We start from the raw sequence: 7,059 nt of genomic DNA, 5'->3' as shown, positions 1-7,059 counted from the left end.
TAGGATACAGGTGGGACTCTATATATAAGAGTTTAGAATATGTGGAGTGGGCTTTGCCGTGTGAAGTTTCGACTAATGGGCCTTACAAACATCACTGAGTGACGGGCCTGCTAAGACAAAATCGATCGATGGAGTTGATAGAGTGATAGCTTTATTTTGCGGTTGACAAAATGACAGTCAAGTGAATACAATGATTAACCATTGTTACCTTAAATATGACAAAAATCTGTTAATATGGAGTTGGTTATAACGCATAAGATGGAAGTACAGTGATGTTGCACATTTGTGATCTCATCTCCAGCAACTCAGCTCGGAAATCCAGCAGTAGGTAGCAGACTTAGATCGGACTGAGCTATTGACCACAAAACGCAGAAGTCGCACAAAAACTGACGACGAAATCATCAAGCTATATATATACCGAGTCATTGGCCTAGCATTGACACTGACATATATATAATTGGATTTGAGCGTGGATCCTTTCAAGTTTCAAATCAGTGTTTGGCGATTATGTAAAATTAAAGGTTTGGTGAGATAATAGGAATGCATTGACATAGAGAGATACTTCAGCATGCATGCGGCGTACTATATTGATTGACATTGATATTTTGCAAGGCGACGACCAAGCTATTGCTTGATGACGAACCACGAACAGTTATCGTATATGTGTAGTAGATTAGTACTGCTAAATTTATCTATAAATAGATATCTTAGGTTTATTTAAATTTAGATATATTTGTATAGTACTTGGTATTTGCATGTTGCCAGCAAGCCAATGCATTTCAGGGTCAACTCAGGCCAGATTTTTCTGGATGGCCGTTTGGACACGCACACGGCCGGTCACAGTGGCACACGACACTCCACAGTGATCCAGCCCGAACAATGTGGGAAGCAGCGCACAGGTTCGTGCACGTTTTAAAAGACTTAATTTAGTTCGCGACCAGTACGTGTGGTTGATCAAGTGGGATGTTACCTACTTTCTCAACGTGGTGCACGTTGATTAGCGATTGCAAAAGGTTGAGATAAGGTAGTCGAAACAAGAAAGGGTACTCTCTCCTTGACATGTTCTACTAGCTGGATCTGATATCGTTGATGCGGAAAACCATATGTAGACTAGATAGGGGGCATGACTAAATAGTATGCGAAAAATATAAGCACATACTAAATAGTATGCGAAAAATATAGGACAGGTCTAGGGAGCAAACGGTGGCTCGTTTGTCTAACCTGGCCCTCATCCGAAAAAGGAAAGTTCTGGTTGTGACTTAGCTATTTACGGAAAGTATCTATTTTCTACACACCATGACCATGCACCAGTCCCCAATCACTCGCACCAAACAATAACGGGTCCCCTCCTGGCCTCTTCGTTGCCAGGGCTTCCAGAAATTTCACGCAATACCGCACTTTTTTCACACGTGTGTTCACGTGGTCTATATTGTGCATTTCCGGCAAAAAACAAGCAGCTCACAAGAAGGACAAGAATGGTACATATTGCTCAAAATTGGCTAAAATACACGGCATCAGTTCGTATCTTGCGATGTATCCATGTTGAAATATCAACTAACACAGGAAATCTCCGATATCTTAACACTCGACATAGCTATAGAAACCTAGGCATTTTATATTACTTTGTTGACATAACAACGATAGTTGGAAAAAGACCAAGAATGAAGAAAACAAAGCTCGACTAGTTGACATCTTCCAAAAACTGGTTGTTGGTTGATTCAAGCAGATCAAGCACCCACCTTGCTCCTATCCAGATTCTTGCCAAACCAAAAAGCAACGAGTAAGAGTTATGTTGCATTGTCATCTAGGGAGCTAATGTACTTCTGTTATTCTCCATTTTTCGTTGAAATGATCCAGGAATCTAGCCAGGAAAAAACAGAGAACCATTAATGTATACCAAGACAATTAAAAGTTGATGATGTTGTCCAAGCAAAAATGTAGCTAGGAGGCAACTTATCACTGCAAGTTATAAGATTGTTGGGCAACTTTCATACCTTCACGTGCACTATTTCTAGACACACACGAAACACCCTCTACCATCACAACGAATCAACATGTACATCTAGTTGCATAACAAACATGTAATAAAGCAACTTTTGCACAAGCGTGAACCAACAATGTATGCTCTTGGGTGCATCAATATTTAAACAACTTATCACAAGTCTGAACAAACAAAATACTCTATGCTGCAACTTAGACGAAAGAGAACACTTAGATGAAGCGATAATAAAGCAACTTAGCACAAGCGTGAACCAACAAAGTACATCATTCCGCAACCTAGAAGAAAGAGAACACATGGATGAACCGATAATAAAGCAACTTAGCACACGTGTGAACCAACAAAGTATTGAATGCCCCAACTTAGAAGAAAAGAACAAATGGATGAACCAATAATAAAGCAACTTATCACATGTGTGAATCAACAAGCTATTGTATGCCACAACTTAGAAGGAAAAGAACACTCAGATGAACTGATAATAAAGCAACTTAGTACATGTGCGAACCAACAAACTATTCTATGCCACAACTTAGATGGAAGAGAACACTCGGATGAACTGATAATAAAAAAACTTAGTAACTTAATAAGGGAATAAGAAATTCCTATTCACGGAGGAATAAACACAAAACCCTAGACACCCATCCAACCCGACGATTGCATGGTCAGATACTTAACAGCTAAAAAACCTTGGATCCCCTATATGTACAAAAAATTAACGGAGACAGTGAATAACTTGATGGGCTAAGCAACTTAATCGAAGGATGACTGCCTAGTTAGACAACAAAAACCAATTCTATGCATATGCAAAAAAACAACATAATAGATGGACAATAAGCAACTTAATTAATGGTCTAAGCAACTTATCATTTTGATCATCATCTAGTCAGACAAACAAAACCTATTCATCCAATGAAACACTAATTAACATAATAAGGAACACTAATTAACTTAATTAAGAAGGTTAAAAAACTCATCCAATGAAAAGAATGGATACCGTGCTTCCGCATATCAATATCAACTTGGGGGGGCCTAAAAAACCTAGCTATACAACTTAATGATGAGTAAGTAAATTAATTAAATTTGATAAGCAACTTAAAAGCCCTAAATTAATGAAATGTGCCTGAGCAGAGGACAAAACCATGTACTTCTATTTGTAGGATCACGCTAGGTGATGGGATGACTGCAACTTTGTGAAACCAGCAAACAATAAAGTGGAACCAAGATTGCAACTTAAGTACCCCGGAAAGCAACTAAGCCACGTTTGGTTCTGCGCCAGGGCCAGCCTTACCAAAATATTGTCACAGCCATGAGGCTTTGGTGCTGCTTGATTGGGTGCAAAATAATTGGTGAGCCTAGGCCCATCCCATGCCTGCCAATGGATTATTACACAATACCGTGCGCGAGCGGAGGGCAAAAAATTGGCTGCCAAAATTTGGCAGGGCATGCCGGGGCTCAGTCCAAACAGTCCCTACAACTTAGTTATACCAGAAAAAACACAGTGAAAACGAGACTGCAACTAACCTACACCCGAAAAGCAATTAGGTAATGGGTTAAATATAGTGGAACCAAGGCTGCAACTTACCTACACCCGAAAACAACTAGGTGATGGGATAACTACAACTTAGTTATACAAGAAACAACACAGTCGAACCAAGAATGCAACTTACCTACACCTGAGAAGCAACTATGTAATCTGATAACCACAACTTAGTTACACCCACAAACTCAAGAACCTTCAAACTCTTGGATGACTCAACAAAAAAGCAGGGTGATCTTAAAACCTGCACCGATTTTCAGCAATAACACAATCTGTTGTGTAATCAACTTAATTAAATGTTGTATGTTACTTTACCATGTAGGAAATTCAACTTAATATCATGGTGAAGGCAACTTAACTTTATTGACATTGGATCATTTCTATCCAACTTATGCTAATCTAGCTATCAAACTTAGTACTATGCTAGAAACAACTTATCTATGTTGCAAAAGCAACTTCAAACTATCGTAGAATAAACTGAATTAACTTCCGAAACAATAAAGTTAAAAGCATGGGAGAGCAACTTAATCATGATGTCAGAAACAACTTATCTATTTTCCAAAAGCAACTTCAGTCTTAATCAACTAGTGCAAAACAAAGTTAATAGCGAAGGGAAGAAACTTAACTATCTTCCCAGAAACAACTTATCTATTTTGCAAAAGCAACTTCAATCTACAAAAAATAAACTTAATTAACTACCGCAAAACTAAAGTTAATAGCATGGGAAATCAACTTAACTATGTTGCTAGAAACAACTAATCAATATTTTGGAAGCAACTTAAATCTATGAGGGAGTAAATCACCTAAAACTAGCTCCCCATCCACCCCTACAAAAAATGATCTAAACCATGTAACCAGCTAAGTTAGTGTGGTTGTTGCAATTTACCTATGCTGGTAAAGACAACTTAGTCTATACAGGGGAGCAATTACGTTTAGCTAGACAAAACACAGCTGGTCAATGATCCAAACAGCAATCTAATTAACTGGACACATCAACTTACCAATGATGATCACCTTAGTTAAGACCACAGTCCTTATATATTGTGCGCCGAGCTATCTCATGTTCTCTAGCGATGTACTAGCAAGACAAATCAACCTGCATACCATATAGCCATATGTTGTACTAGTTAATTATCCAAGTGCCTTTTTCCGCTTGCCCGATTGGTTATTGGTTATTGGGATGATAATATCAGCAAAAGCTTTAATTCCCCGATAATAAATTGAAAGCTCAAAAATTCCTGGAAGCTCAAAAAAGCCATATGTCCATCTAGTTGCTATACTAGACTGTGTGGTCCAACGAGAAGTGACCAAACTCATAGGCTGGAACCTCACAGTTTTGTGGTCCAAAAGCATCTCTAGCAGATCCCCCATATTGGCCCGCATATCCCTATTGGCAGCCAAGATGGACATAACGAAGAGCAGCGACTTCAGTATGTTGAAAAGCAACTTAGCACATGTTTATAACAACAAAGACAATGTCTAGAAAGCAACTTAGCACAACATATTTTGTTCGAATAGACATTATCCGTAAGCTACTTAACACACATGTGACGCAACAAAGCACTATATTCAGAAGCAACTTAGAAGGCATGTCTCCAGGGCACCTCATTACTGACACACATCCACAAACTCCGTTGATGCTAATAAATTACCAAATCCCTGCTATGAACCGATCAATTGGTCAAGTGGCCAATTTTAGCTAGTAGGCAACTTAATATTAATAGTTACACAACACTTAGAATTAGTTTCAGGTTGAGTACACCTATTTCGACAAGCAACCCATATGATCTCTCACCAGGTCAATACACTCGGTAGAATAACAACTAGTCTACCTATAAATGCAGAGTTGAAGCAAGCATTGATCCTAAGCTAGCAAGAGAAATAATTCATGTACCAAACACAACCTTCAACTTCAGAGTTGGTGACCAAAGGGCTTAGCAACGGGGGCAATAATCCTTCATGATGTACTACTACTACTAGCTGGTACACTAGTCTATCGAGTATGATCGATCTGGCAACTCCATCCTATGCATGATTTACTACTAGCTGTATGTACGAGCAAACGACGACCGCGCACGACAGGCACATATTTCTCCATATCGATCAGCTCAGCTATACTGCAGTAGTAGAGTAGTATTAGGATGCAATATCGCTACAGTAGCACGACTAGCTCGTTCTCTATCTCTTCCTATTGCTATACCAAATTACCAACACATGAAGCGAACCAACAGCTAACTACGGAGCTTTGAACAATCAATATTAATACCAAAATCATGGCTCTAGCTAGCCTGACAGCTGCAGCGAGCATACCCGGATGAACTGATGCCTGGAGGTGGTGGTGCCTGGGCAGCACGCTGTAGTGGTCATACTGGCTGGGGTCGCCGATGCAAGGAGGGTAGGAGGCATGAGCTGGTGGAGGTAAGGAAGGGCTGGCGGAGGAGAGGAGGGGCCATCGGATAGGAGTGGGGCCGGTGGAGGAGGGGGGGGGGGGGGGGCTGCCTCCGGCATAACGGCTGGCCGGCGAGGCAGCGTGACGGAGGAGATTGAGGGGAAGAGAAAGTGAATCGGTTGCGGGTGGCTGGGAGGCGTCAGGGAGAGGGGCACACAAGTGTGGGGGTGTAGCGGGGGAGGAGGGGCGCGCCGGAGTTGGGGGAGACTGGCCGGCGGCGGCGGAGGGGTTTGAGTTGGGAGAGAGGCCGCGAGAGAAGAAGGGGAAAGCGGTTGCGACCACAGCTGTATTGTATTTGTCGTGATCGGAATGATCGTCGCGCGCGGCTCCATCGGACGGACCAGAATCGAAGGCTCTGAAGAGCAAACGAGCCCTCGTGCACTTATTAGCATTTGGGAAAATATAAGCACATACTACTAAATAGGGGGCATGACTATTTCTCAATCAATTATAAACTAACTCATGTTGTAACATATAACTGGCACCAATCACGATGTGAATTAAATGATGTAGAACTTAACTGAGCACAAACTTAAATTCACATATATAAGAGCATCTTCAGCCGCGTCCCCAAAGCGATTTGGAGCGCGCCGGACAAAAAAACGTTCCCAACCGCGTGCCCCAAAGCCTCTTTTTGTCCGATGCGGCCCGATACGGTGTCCGGCGCCCCGAGCCCGTCCCCGCTACATAGGGGATGCTCCGGGGACGCCGGACACAACGAAAAGCGAGGCGAGGCGTGGCGGGCCCGACGCGTCAACAGCACATTGAAGTTTAACCTAACCGTCGCCTACCTCGCGACGGAAGTTATTGGCTCGCAGCGACGGTGTAGTTCCCCGTAGAGGTGCAGCAAAGCGTCTCGTCGCGCCTAGCTCTGCGTGCCGGCGTTAATGAGCGCCACCGCTCCACCGCCCCCCCCCCCCGGCATATAAAAAGGGCCGCTCTCTCATCGTCCCTCTCACACACAAACCATAGCGCCTCTCTCCCCAATCCTAGCCGCCACCATCTCATCAAGAGTCGACGCCATGTCTGGTAGAGGCGCAGGCCGAGGTCGCGGCCGTGGTCGTGGTCGTGGCC

At 42.6% G+C, this 7,059-nt stretch overlaps 1 long non-coding RNA gene across 1 annotated transcript; it reads right to left on the bottom strand.

The window, feature by feature from the left end:
- Positions 1-1,468: 1,468 nt before the first annotated feature.
- On the bottom strand, positions 1,469-6,314 carry LOC127302779 (uncharacterized). The gene is made up of 2 exons (XR_007853100.2): positions 5,847-6,314; positions 1,469-1,861 (listed from the first exon to the last, which is right to left on the bottom strand). It is a non-coding gene; the product is annotated as an uncharacterized lncRNA (long non-coding RNA).
- Between the last annotated feature and the right edge of the window lie 745 nt (positions 6,315-7,059).

Source organism: Lolium perenne, chromosome 5 (genome assembly GCF_019359855.2).
Source record: "Lolium perenne isolate Kyuss_39 chromosome 5, Kyuss_2.0, whole genome shotgun sequence".
Classification (NCBI taxonomy): Eukaryota; Viridiplantae; Streptophyta; class Magnoliopsida; order Poales; family Poaceae; genus Lolium; species Lolium perenne.
This window is presented reverse-complemented; position numbering and strand designations above follow the sequence as displayed.